At 38.8% G+C, this 12,885-nt stretch overlaps 1 protein-coding gene across 2 annotated transcripts in view; it reads left to right on the forward strand.

Annotated features, from left to right (window-relative positions):
• Nucleotides 1–1,224: 1,224 nt before the first annotated feature.
• The window catches only part of LOC102948551 (syndecan binding protein), a 33,912-nt gene continuing 22,251 nt past the window's right edge, over nt 1,225–12,885 (forward strand). Inside the window, exon 1 of one of the 2 annotated variants that reach the window (XM_042973380.1) lies at nt 1,225–1,338. The gene's annotated coding sequence lies outside the window, so the exon portion shown is untranslated. The remainder of the gene's footprint in view (nt 1,339–12,885) is intronic. The other variant, XM_042973381.1, reaches the window with a different exon arrangement.

The following is a 12,885-nucleotide window of genomic DNA, read 5'->3' on the forward strand; positions in this document are numbered from 1 at the left end:
TAAGTATTTCATTTTTTGGTGTTAATATAAGTGATACTGTGTCTAATTTCAAATTTCAGTTGTTCCTTGATGGAAAATATAACAACAATAGGCTTTTGTATATATTAACCTTTTATCCTGCAATTTTGTTATAATTGTTTAAATTTTAGGGGGTTTTCTTGGTTAATTTTTTAAAAATTTTCTACATAATCATGTCACGTTTATGATTAAAAAGGAGGTATATTTTTTTCCTTACCAATCTATTGTCTCATTATTTTTAAACGTCTGTTTCATTCACTAGACCATAAACTCTCCGAGGGCAAGTTTCATTCCATTTACTCATCATCCCTTTTATGCTCAGATTTTTTATTAGTTTTACTACAGATTATTGTGGCACTAAATAATTTAGCTAGAGATAAAATGCTTCTAAGTTAATGCTATGTGGCCAATTACTCGGTGTTACTCTACGGTAATACGGTAAACTTAGGTGATTTAGTGCCTCAGTTTCTTTGTATGCTAACAGGGATGTTGTACCTTATAGACTGATGTAAGGACCAAAGACTGTATACATCAAGTTCTTAGGACAGTGCCTGGAACATAGCCCTCAAGAAATACGGTTGTTGTTGTTGTTGTTGTTGTTGTTGTTTTAGTTTTTGCATCCAGATACTGGTTATTACTTTTACGCAATACCACACACAACCTTGAACGGCCAACGAACTTTCGCTCGGATGGCCGAAGAGTTTATTACAGCCGAAGAAAGCAGCTGTCCCAAAGAGGGCAGGCGCTGGGAAGGGTTCATGGAAGCAACGTTTCTAAGCCTGTGAGTGGCGAGGTAAAGCGAGAGGGAAGAGATTAGTAGGAGTAAGGCGGTAGAAGTCCAAGGCTGGCGAGGAAATCTCCAGACGATGGGCTCTTCAGGACTCCCTCTGTATTGGAGGCAATGGGAACCAAATGACCCTAAGCACGGACGAACGCGGCGGAGGGCAGGTGGCACCCGGCCCTGCCGCACTACCCGTCGGGGGTGGGGGGTGGAGAAGGTGGGAAGCGTAACCCGGGGCCGCGGGTGGGCACTAAGAGCGCCCCATCCCTGGCTGGAGCGGGAGCGGGAGCAGCCCCCGTCGCGCCCCCGACACCCCGCCCCCGCCGCAGCCCCGTTACCATAGGGACTGGATCACCTGACCCGGAGCCGCGCGCTTGCGCGGGCGGAAGGCGGGGGCGGCACCGTGACGCGCCTCGCGGGCGGTCCTCGGGCGCGCGCCGCTCTTCTCTCTTCGGGTCTCGGAAGTCGGTGCCAGTTACCGAGGCGGCGGCGGCGGAGGCGGCGGCGGCGGCGGCGGCGAGCGAGTCCTTGTGGCCTAGGTGAGCAGCCTCGGTGGGGAGAGAGGGGAGCTCGAGCCGCGTCCCGGGCGCGGAGACTGCGGGCGGAGGCGAGGGGGCCCCGGGTCACCTAGCGGAGAGCGTCTGGGTCACAGCGGTTTTCGGGAGTCGGCGGCGACGCCCTCTCTCTCCTCAGTGGTCGCCGCGCCCCTCCTTCCGCCCCGCGGGGCCCGGGGCGAAAGTTTGCGCGGGCGGCGCGCTCTGCCTGCCCGCGACCCTGCGGGTTTCGTGGTCCCGCCCGGGACCGGGGCGAGGGGATCGGGGTCGGCGGGGGGCTGGCGGCGGCGGGCGTAGGGACAAGCCCCGAGGCCCGGCCCGCGGCGACGCCGTCAGCTGCCGCCTCAGCTCGGACTCCTGGTTCTGGTCGCTCTCGATCGTTTTTGTTCGTCTTGGCCGAGATCCCTCGGGACCGGGGTGGGAAGAGCCTGGCTGCCGCTCGTCACGGTGCGCCGCTTTCCTTGGACTGCACTTAGCCACCTTCCCGGGTGGCTTCATCGGAACGGCCTGGATTTAGAAGGAGGAAGGAGGTGTCTGTCGGGTGGGCCAAGCCTTGACTTTCTGGAAGGGGGTGGGGAGAGGTTATTCGCCGCGCGGATTTCTGGAGAAGTTGGAGGAAAGGGAGAAACGTTCCAGCAGGGTGTGTTCAGAGGGAAATATCCCCCCGAGATGTAAATGACTCACAGTTTTCATTTCAGGATTTCCTTGTAATAATGGGAAAGTGAAGGCATGTATGGAGGTGGGAAGTTTTCCTTTGCGCTGCAGTGGAGTTGATCGTGGGGTCTTCCGGTGTGCCAGTTTTCGAAAGGAATTTCTAGGTTATCTAGGCTGTGTGTACTATCTGCATAGGCATTTACTGTGATTCTTTTTTTTTTTTCTTTAAGTACACTACGTTGGTTTACCAAAGTCTCAGCGTCCACTTGTTTGCGGGGCACCTGGGTGGGTTAATCGGTTAATCCTGGGACTCGTGATTTCCGCTCAGGTCTTGAGCTTAGTTGGTGGGATCGAGCCCCTCCTCCGGCTCTGTGCTGACCGCGGGGAGCCTGCTTGGGATTCTTTCTCTCCCTCTCTCTGCCCCTCCCCCGCTTGTGCACTCCTTGCTCTTTGTGTCTCTTTCTAAATCAATTAATTAAGCGTAAAAAATTTCTGTTTTAAAACTCTACTTGTTTGAGAGAGAAAACGATTGATTAAAAAGGAAAATTACATTGAAAACAGCTGCAGGCTGTTCGCTGTCTCTCCAGTGTATGTAAGGGATTCGTTTAAATTCAGATTTTCCAGTCTTTAGCTTTACTATTGAGGGCAAAAGGTAAAGAAATTTCTTTTTTCATGTGTTCTGGTCCCAGTTTAGTTGTATACGTTTTTGTCCGTTAATTGGTGTGTAAATATTATGGATCAAGTGGGTTGTGCCACAGAATGAAACTAAGGATGTGGAACGTGTTTTAAAACGTTCAGGAAATAGTCTATTAAAATCCAAATTTAACTTTGACAGCATTAGTTTTTAGTTATTTTGAGCATTAAAAGGATATAAAAGTCATGACCAGAAGAGGATGAATTTACGAATAGTTGGCAGTTGAACGCACTCTTTAATAAAGCCATTCCTTTAATTAAACATGACTCAACAAGTTTTTTTTTTCCTCTTTTTGCCAGATTTAGATACTTGTTTTAGGCAGTAAATACCAAGATTTTCTTTAAAAAAAAAAAAAAAAAAGATTCCCCTGAACCACTTTATTTATTTATTTTTCAAGTTTACTTATTTTGAGAGAGAGTCATGGCGAGTGGCAGGGGAGAATCCCACGCAGACCCCACACTGCCAGTGCAGAGCCCACTTCGGGGCTTGGAACCACAAAGCCATGAAGTCATTGGGACGCCTGGGTGGCTCAGTGGGCTAAGCGTCCGACTTCGGCTCAGGTCATGATCTCGCGGTCCGTGAGTTCGAGCCCCGCATCGCGCTCTGTGCTGATGGCTCGGAGCCTGGAGCCTGTTTCGGATTCTGACCCCCTCTCTCCCTCTCTCTCTGACCCTCCCCTGTTCATGCTCTGTCTCTCTCTGTCTCAAAAATAAATAAACGTTAAAAAAAAAAAAAAAGCATGACCTGAGCTGAAACCAAGAATCATGAACCTTAACCAGCTGAGCCACGCAGGTGCCCGTTTTCTTGAGTTTTTGATTATAGCCATTCTGGTAGGTGCTAGGTGATATCTTATTGTATTTTTGATTGCATTTCCCTTTGAGAGTGATGTTGAGTATCTTTTCATGTGTCTGTTGGCCATCTGGAAGTCTTGGTTGGAGAAATGTCTGTTCATGTCTTCTGTCCATTTTTAAAAATCTGATTATTCTTTGGGCTTTGAGTTGTATAAGTTCTTTATGTATTTTGGATACCAGTTTTTTATCAGATCGGTCATTTGCAAATATCTTTTTTCATTCAGTAGGTTGCCTTTTAGTTGTGTTGATTGTTTCTTATGCTTTGCAAACAACTCTTTATTTTGATGTCGTCCCAATAGTTAATTTTTGCTTTCAATTCCTTTGCCTCAGGAGACATATCTAGAAAAATGTTGCTACAGCCCACATGAGAAACCATTGCTGCTTGGGCTCTCTTCTAGGATTTTTATGGTTTCAGGTCTCACATTCAGGGCTTTAATCCATTTTGAATTTATTTTTGTGAGTATGGTGTAAGAAAATGATCCAGTTTCATTCTTTGGTGCCTGATCAGTTTTTCTTCAATACTTGTTTTTTGGTTTTTTTTGTTTTTGTTTTTATAGTAGCCATCCTAATGGGTGTGAGGTGATATGTCATAGTTTAGATTTGCATTTTCGTAATGATTAATGATGTTTAGCATCTTTTCATGTGTTTATGGCCATTCTTGTATCTTATTTAGAGAAATGTCTATTCAAGTCCTTTACCAGTTTTGTTGGTTTTGTTTTCTTGTGGAGTTTTAGTAGTTCTCTAAATATTCTCAGTATTAATCCCTTACTGGACATATGATTTACAAATATTTTCTCCCATTTTATGTGTTGCCTTTTTGCTCTGTTGATGGCATCTTTTGAAGTACAAAATTTTAAAAGTTAATGAAGTCTAATGTGTATATTTTCTTTTGTAAATATACACATTGGTATGATGTGCCTTGGTATGATGTCCAAAAAATCACTGCCAAATCCAAATTCATGAATCTTTAGTCCTGTGTTTTCTTCCAAGAGTTTTTTTTTTTGCTGTTGTTGTAGATCTTGAATTTAGATCCTTTATCCATTTTGTTAATTTTTGAAATGGGGTTGTTAGGTAAGGATTCACATTTATGCTGTAGCACATGGGTACCTAATTTTCTGAGCACCATTTGTTGAAAAGACTTTTATTCATTGAATGATCTTGGCACTCTTGTCAAAAATCATTTGACCATATATACGTGTGAAGGTTTATTTCTAGGCTTTCTGTTCTTTTCCAATGATCTCTGTGCTATTATGCTGATACCCTACTGTTTTGATTACTGTAGCCTTATAATAAGTTTTGAAATCAGCAAGTGTGAGTCTTCCACTTTTGTTCTTTTTCAGGATTGTTTTGGATATTTGAGTCCCTTGAAATTCCATATGAATTTTAGGATGAGTTTTTCTATTCTTGAAAAATATTCATTGTGATTTTGATAGGGATTGCATTGAATCTTGAGATCACTTTGGATGATACTGACATTTTAACCATATTAAGTCTACCAATCCATGAACATATGGTACCTAAGTATTTTATTCTTCTTGATGTTATTGTAAGACAGTAGCAATTTTAAGATTGTTCATTTTTCATGTATAGAGATGTAGCTAATTTTTGTGCATTGACTGTATCTTGCTACATTGCTGAATTTATTAGTTCTAACAGCTTTTTTTGTGTGGAGTCTTTAGAAGTTTTTAAACCCTAAACATATACATCATATAATATGCACAGATCATTTTACTTCTTTTTCAATTTGGATGCCTTTTATTTCTTATTTTTGCCTAATTGCTCTCACTAGAACTTCCAGTACTATGTTGAATAGAAATGGAAAAAGTGGGTTTCCTTGCCTTGTTGCTGATCTTAGAGGAAAAATATTTAGTCTTTCACCACTGAGTATGATGTTTAGTGTGGGGTTTTCATGTATGGCTTTTAATAATGGATGTAGTTTTCTTCTATTTGGTGAGTGTTTTTATCATGAAAGCATGCTGAACTTTATCAAATGTTTTTTCTGCATCAGTTGAGATGATCATGTGGTTTTTGTCTCCTTTATTTAATTGGTGTGACCTATTACGTTGATTAGTTTTTGTATGTTGAACCATCCTTGTATTCCAGGAATAAATCCCAATTGTTAAAAGGTGTATAATCCTTTAATGTTCTGTTGAATTCCATTTGCTTGTATTTTGAGGATTTTTGCATCAGTGTTCATAAAGGATGTTGGTCTGTAATTTTCTTTTTTGGAGCGACTGTCTGGCTTTGGTATCAGGTTAATGCTGTCCTCAGAGAATGAGTTAGGAAGTTATTACCTTCTCTTCAGCTTTTTCACCAATTTTGAGAAGGACTGGTATTCTTTTTTAAATGTTCAGAATTCAATGAAGTTTCACGGTTAGGGCTTTTATTTGTTGGGAGATTTTAGATTACTGATTTAGTCTTCTCACCTGGTATGGGTATATTCAAATTTTGAATTTATTTGTGATTTAATTTTGGTAGGCTTTATGTTTCTTGGAATTTGTCCATTTTATTTAGGTTATCTGATACTTTGATGTACAGTCATGCAGACTACTCTCTTATAATTTATTTCTGCAGAATAATTGTTAATATTCCCATTTTCTGATTTTAGTATTTTGAGTTTTCTCTATTTTTTAGTCCATCTAGCAAAAGGTTTGTCAGTTTTGTTGATTTTATTCAAAGAACCAACTTTTGGTTTCATTGATTTTTTTTTTTTTCCTCTCTCATATTTTCAATTCTCTGGTTCACTTATTTCTAATCTTTATGATTTCCTTCTTTTTGCTAGTTTTGGGTTTAGTTTATACTTCTTTTTTTAGTTCTTTAAGTTCCCTCTCCTTGTAACACATATGTTAGCATATTTTGCACAGTGCTCTAAAGCATAATTTGTTTTCCCAGTTAATGATATTTTAGACCTCTTTCAATGTTCGTATATATAGAACTTCCTCCTCTGAAGTCTTTTGCTATTGCGGTTGGTGCTTCGATGAATAAGCTTTTACATATGTCACTCTTTACATGCGAATATTTTTGTAGGCTGAAGATCTAAAGTGGCATTGCACTATGTTTATAATTCTGGTAGATACTGCGAACTTCTGTATGGAACTTGTACTAGTTTACACTTCCACTAATAATGTATGAGTGTTTCTCACAACCTTACTATCAGAGTGTTGCCAAACTTTGGATTTTTGCCAATCCAGCAAGTCAGAAATGTAACCTTATGGGTAAGAAGACAGTATCCTACATAACAGTAGACTTTATATGGCCACGTTTCACAGTGGTTTATGAGAATCTCCTTGGATAATTATTAAAGAGTTCCTAAGTCCTTCCATGGTCTGTGTCAGCCTGGGAAGCTCTTTTTAACTAGTGCCCAGGTAATTCTGATCTGATGATTAACCAAGTTTGAGAACCATCACCCTAGACCTGTTTAGGACTTTATCAAAGTGAGCGCATTGACGCCATTTATGAGCCATATAGAATGCTTAGTAATCCTTAGTGTACTGTAATAAATGGTTATCACCATTTATCATGTAAGCCCAATGGACACTTCTTTTATTTTTTATACTTTAATTCACCTTATGAAAAACTTGTAGAAGTAAAAAGTAAAGGGACAGTGAAGCACAGTTTTACTGAAAACACAATTTTAATAATGACTGGACACAAGAAACCCACATTTTATTCTAAATTTTCCTGGATTTGGGGTGCCTGGGTGGCTCAGTCAGTTAAGCGTCCGACTTCAACTCAGGTCATGATCTCGCGGTTCATGAGTTCAAGCCCCATGTCAGGCTCTGTGCAGACAGCACAGAGCCTGGAGCCTGCTTGGGATTGTGTGTCTCCCTCTCTCTCTGCCCCTCCCCCACTGACACTGTCTCTCCCTCTCCCAAAAATAAACAAACATTAAAAAACAAACAAACCTGAGAATATGTGTAGCAGACAATAAATAACACAGAGAGCAGGAAAAAAAAATTAAAAAAAAGAAATAAGTAACATTTCCTGGATTTGAAAGCGTATGTGGCTGAAATGGGCAACATCCTTTTGAGTACGACTAATTGCTCATCAATTGTAATAAAGGAAATTAGCGTGTGTCTATCTTATAAATATTGTTTCCATTTGAATATGTCTCTAATATGTTCTAGCTTGTCATTACTTCATGATATTTGTTGTCAAAACAATACTGATTCTAGATCTCAAATATATCTCTAATAGATTCTGTCTTTACCATCTGGTAATTTTTGTATTTGCATTGTCAAAATGCAGTACTTCTGCAAATATTAATGTCTTTTTGAGGGGAACACTATCTTTGTTCTATATTTACAGAGAATTTTGACTTATACTTTATATTATAAAATCCAATTAGGGTAATTAATGTGCTGAGTTTTAAAAAATTTCTCTACATTAGTTTCCTTCCAATCATCTTTGTTTAAACAGCAGCCTTCATTTGGCCATTTAAAAGCCATATCAAGTAAATTTTGATTCACAGATAATAAGAGTAAAAAGATGATAATATTTTAGTAAAACTAACTGAGTGAAAAGTTGTATTTCTTTATTAGAGATATGTATTTACCTACTGATTCTTAAGTTTGAAGAATTTCTGTTAGGGTATTGTCATCTGAAAACCCAGTCTGTGATTCGCTTATGTAATCAATTTCCTCATTATATAAGAGCCTAGAGTACAGCTACTTGTCACTTTGCATTATCTTCTGATTTGTCTAATAAATAACTTCCTCCTTCAGTTTCCTTCTTTCTTCCATCATGGGTGAAAAATGAAAAATTCCAAGTGTTCAAGAAATGCTTGTTTAGAAAATAAGCTACAAATGTGGTGTCTAAAGAGTATATATATTCTTGAAAGAGGATGCAATACTCTGGCCAGTACAAACTGAAGGATGAAAGAGTGTGATTAATTTACTATTGTATCATTCTAGGTGATCTTAATTTTTGTTAATTTGGTTTTTTTAGCATGGTTGGGGATAACTGATGAATTCTGATGAAATAATTCCTAGATTGATGAAATAGGTGTTTCAAAGACAGAGGAAAATAAGTTCACTAAGATCTCATAATAGATCTTAGTTTTATAAAAAAAAAAAAAAAAAGTCCAGTTGAGCCCTTATTAAATTTATAAGATAGAGTGATTTTACTACATTTAAACATTTTTCTTCCTCTTTGTTCTTTGGATGATCTGTACGAAAGAATAAAAGTCGCTAAACCGAACTCCTAAAAAAAAAAAAAAAAAAAGGGAACTCATTGGACCCTGATGGGTACACAGTGTTGAGGGCAGATTTCTGAACCTGACTCCAGACTTGACTGTTTCATTTTCTGGGCTAGGAATCTAGATTACGGTACTATAGTAGTCTCCCTTTATCTGCATGGTCAGATGTGGTCTGGAAGCAGATGATTCTTCTCTGATGTATTATCAGAAGGTCAGTAGTAGCCTAACGTTAGGTCACAATGCCTATGTCATTCACCTCACCTCATCCGTTTTATCACCTAACATCATAAGAAGGGTGACTATAGTACAAAAGGATATTTAGAGAGCGAGAACACATTCATATAACTTTTGCAGTATGTTTTTATAATTGTTTTATTGTTATTGTTAATTTCTTAGTATGCTTAAAACTTTGTCGTAGATACATATGTGTAGGAAAAAGCATAGTGTGTTTAGGTTCAGTGTTATAACTAGTCCATATATCCAGTAGGGGTCTTGGAATGTGTCCCTTGCAGATAAGGAGGTTATGAGTGTACTTTAGGTTCCTTTACTGATGTGCATTTGTTGTTTCTTGTGCTAATTAAAAATGTTTTGTACCATATTTTATTTTACAGTAATTGTAAGCTAATTAGGCTACTTCTATGTTTAAATAAGAGAATAGTTTCATATGCTGACTTCCTGTGAAAATAACTTGTGGGACTAGAACATTCAAGCCCTTTGCTGTTGAAGAGTTCAGGAATATAGCTTGTGGTGGCAGATATTTAAAAAACAAATGGGTTCTAAAAATTTTTGCCTTACAGGAAAGATACTTTGTTGATGTCATACGTTAAATTGAGACCCTGGAAAGCAAATTAAGTTGGTGGCAGAGCTGAGACTAAGACTTGGCTCCCCTGCCCCCCACTATATTTTTTAATTTTTAAAAACTGTCATTAAAGTTCAGAGGAGACCTATATCATTGTTAGTTTCAGGTGTGCAACAGAATGATTTTATATTTGTATATAATGTGAAATCACAGTAAGTCTGGTTAACATCATCACCACACATAGCTTTTTTCCCTTGTGGTGAGAACTTTTAAGATTCATTCTCTTAGCACTTTCAGATATACAGTACAGCATTATTAACTGTAGTCATCATCCTGTACGTTATATCATCAGGATTTATTTTATAAGTGAAAGTTTGTGCCTTTTGACTCCCTTCATTCACTTTGCTCATCCCTTACCTTCCCCCACCACTGGCAACTACCAGTCTGTTCTCTGTATCAACAAGTTTGTTTTTGTTTTTGTTGTTTAGATTCCACATATAATAAAGACCATATGGTTATTGTCTTTGACTTTTTTCACGTAGCATAATGCCCGTAAGGTGTGTCCATGTTGTTGCAAATAGCAAGATATCCTATTTTTTTTATGGCTGCGACATATTCCATTGTGTGTGTTTGTGTGTCTTATATTTTCTTTGTCCATTCCTTTATTCATGAATAACAAGATTTCCTTCTTTGTTATGGCTGAAAATATTCCATTGTGTATATATACCACATTTTCTTTACCCATTCATCCATTGATGGACTCTTATGTAGCTTCTGTGTCTTGATTATTTTAAATAGCGTTGCTTTGAACGTGGAGGTACAGATATCTTTTTACGTTGGTGTTTGTGTTCAGATATATACTCAAAGGTGGAATTGCTTGGTAATTCAGTTTTTAATTTTTTGAGAAACCTCCGTGCTGTTTCCCACAGTGGTTGCACCAGTTTATGTTTGCACCATTGATGCACAAGGGTTCCTTCTTCTCCGGATCTTCACCAACACTTATTTCTTGTCATTTTGATTACAGTCGTTCTGACAGGTAGAGGTGATATCTCATTGTAGTTTCGATTTGCAGTTCCCTGATGGTTAATGATGTTGAGCACCTTTTCATATACTTGTTAGCCATTTGTATGTCATCTTTGGGAAAATGTTTGTTCAGATCCTCTGCCCATTCTTTTAAATGAGATTTGTGTGTGTGTGTGTGTGTGTGTGTGTGTGTGTGTGCGTTCGCACGCTTAAGTTGTATGAATTCTTTATTTTGGACATTAACTCCTTTTCAAATATATGACATGAAAGTGTTTTCTCCCATTTTGTGGGTTGCCTTTTCAATTGTTGATTGTTACCTTTGCTCTGCAGAAGTTTTTAGTTTTAGTCCCACTTACTTAGTTTTCTGTTGTTGCCTTTGCTTTTGGTGTTACATTCAAAAAATCATCAAGATGAATGTCAAGGAGCTTAACATCTATATTTTTTTCCTAGAGGTTTTCTAGATGTTCTGAAATATCACATATGGCATTTGAGTTATGGAGGCCTTTAGTCCACCCAGATAGAAAGACTCCAAGGAAGTTACCCTGACACTGCCCTGAGGAAATGGAGAGTCAAATGGGAAACTGGATACTGAGGCAGAGTAGTTGGGTAATTTTTATTTTTAGGTGTTCTAAAGAAACCCTGGCACTATTTCAAGCTCTGAGAAACCTCTTAGTAGAAACGAATTTGGGGGTTATTTTCTAAGGCCTGGGATGCAGAGGCCTTTCATTATGCATGGAGAAAGTTGAGAGTCCATGAGGTTGCATAGAGTGGGCCAAACCTGGTGTAGAGGTAAATGGAGAACACCAGTTCTTTCCGGGCATTAGACCAGTGAAAGAAAGCTGTTACAGTCAGGAATGTTGTACTGAACTGGGGGAGTAGAGTGGATGGCAAGATGTTTTGCCTACTAATCTCAGGGTGAGTAGGATATACACCAGTTGATTCTCAGCTGTAGGGGAGGCCTGGAAACAAAATTGTGTAGTCAGTCCGATGATAGTCTGTGAGGGGCGTTTTAAGAGAAAGTGAAATGAGAATTCACATACTGATGTAATAGAATTATTTTCACAATCCCCTTAAATCTCATCATTAGTCATTTTGAAATTCCAGCCATACTTGAAAGGATTTTTCAAAGATAGCTTTGTAGTTCTTCAGAAAGAACTACTTATTGTTGACACTTAAGATTAGACCAAAGATTAACTCATACAAGTTGATAGAGCCTTTCGGAAAAATAATACAAGAATTTATTATTATCCTGGAAGAGCTTTAAACAGGGTTGTGTTCAAACATGTAGACTTGGAGGTGAAGAAAATTGAACTTTTCAATAAATGTTCGAAAGATACTTACTGCTATTGACAACATCAGTAAAAATGTAATAAACATTTGACTTGGTTTAGGACAAGACATCACGCTAGATAAATAAGAAATTAAAGGCCTTGACCTCAAGAACAGAGATAAACGTAAACTAGCTGTATAACGTAAGGCAGAATGACGCTGGTGACTTGAGAGAAACGGTGTCTGACTGAGGTCATCAGTGGTGTCCTCACAAAAGTGGCTCTTGACTGCGATTTTGATAGAGAAGTCCTGGAAGGACATTCTGGGAAGAGGAAGCAGCTTTTGCAAAGATACGGAGACACAGAAGCACTAGACCTGGCTGGGAAATAGCAAGTAGTTTGTGGCTAGAATGTTGTAACGCTTAAAGGAAATGATGTGAAATGAGGCCACAACAATAGTTTGTGAAGGAAAATCATTAAGGATTCCTTTGTATTTTAGAAGAGTGGTGAGAGTTAAGGTCAACGTACTTAGAGCAAACCTGAAACTAAATGTTTAAAAAAGCATAGGTTGGGGTGATATTTGATATTTAAAAAATGTCTGAAAAGCCATTTATTTTTTCGGGGATTGAATTTGAGTATTTGTATGAGTGTGAAGTCACTTCTGGGGAATGAGCAGCCTTAGAGTTGTTTGGACGACTTCAGTTAATATTAATTTGAGGGAAAGCTTCTATGAGGAAAATCTCTGAGAAAATTCACTGAGTTTTGAAACTTACCACTCATCCAGTTCATTTTTCATGAGGAAGAGGGGATCTTGTGGGTGGCCAGTGGCAAAACTAAAAGTAGAAACCAAAAATAGAAATAGCACTAGATTAAAAGTCAACATTTGTTCCAGTGAATTTCAAAGGATTTTATGAGGTTGATAAAATGGTTGGAAAGGTAAATAAAATGTGTTTAAGGGGGAAGCTGTTAGAGAAATGATTTTTTGAGACACAGAAAAGGTACTCCCATTCCCCCCGCCCCCTGGATTAATAGAATTAAGTCATTTT

This window comes from Panthera tigris, chromosome F2 (assembly GCF_018350195.1).
Source record: "Panthera tigris isolate Pti1 chromosome F2, P.tigris_Pti1_mat1.1, whole genome shotgun sequence".
Taxonomy (NCBI): domain Eukaryota; kingdom Metazoa; phylum Chordata; class Mammalia; order Carnivora; family Felidae; genus Panthera; species Panthera tigris.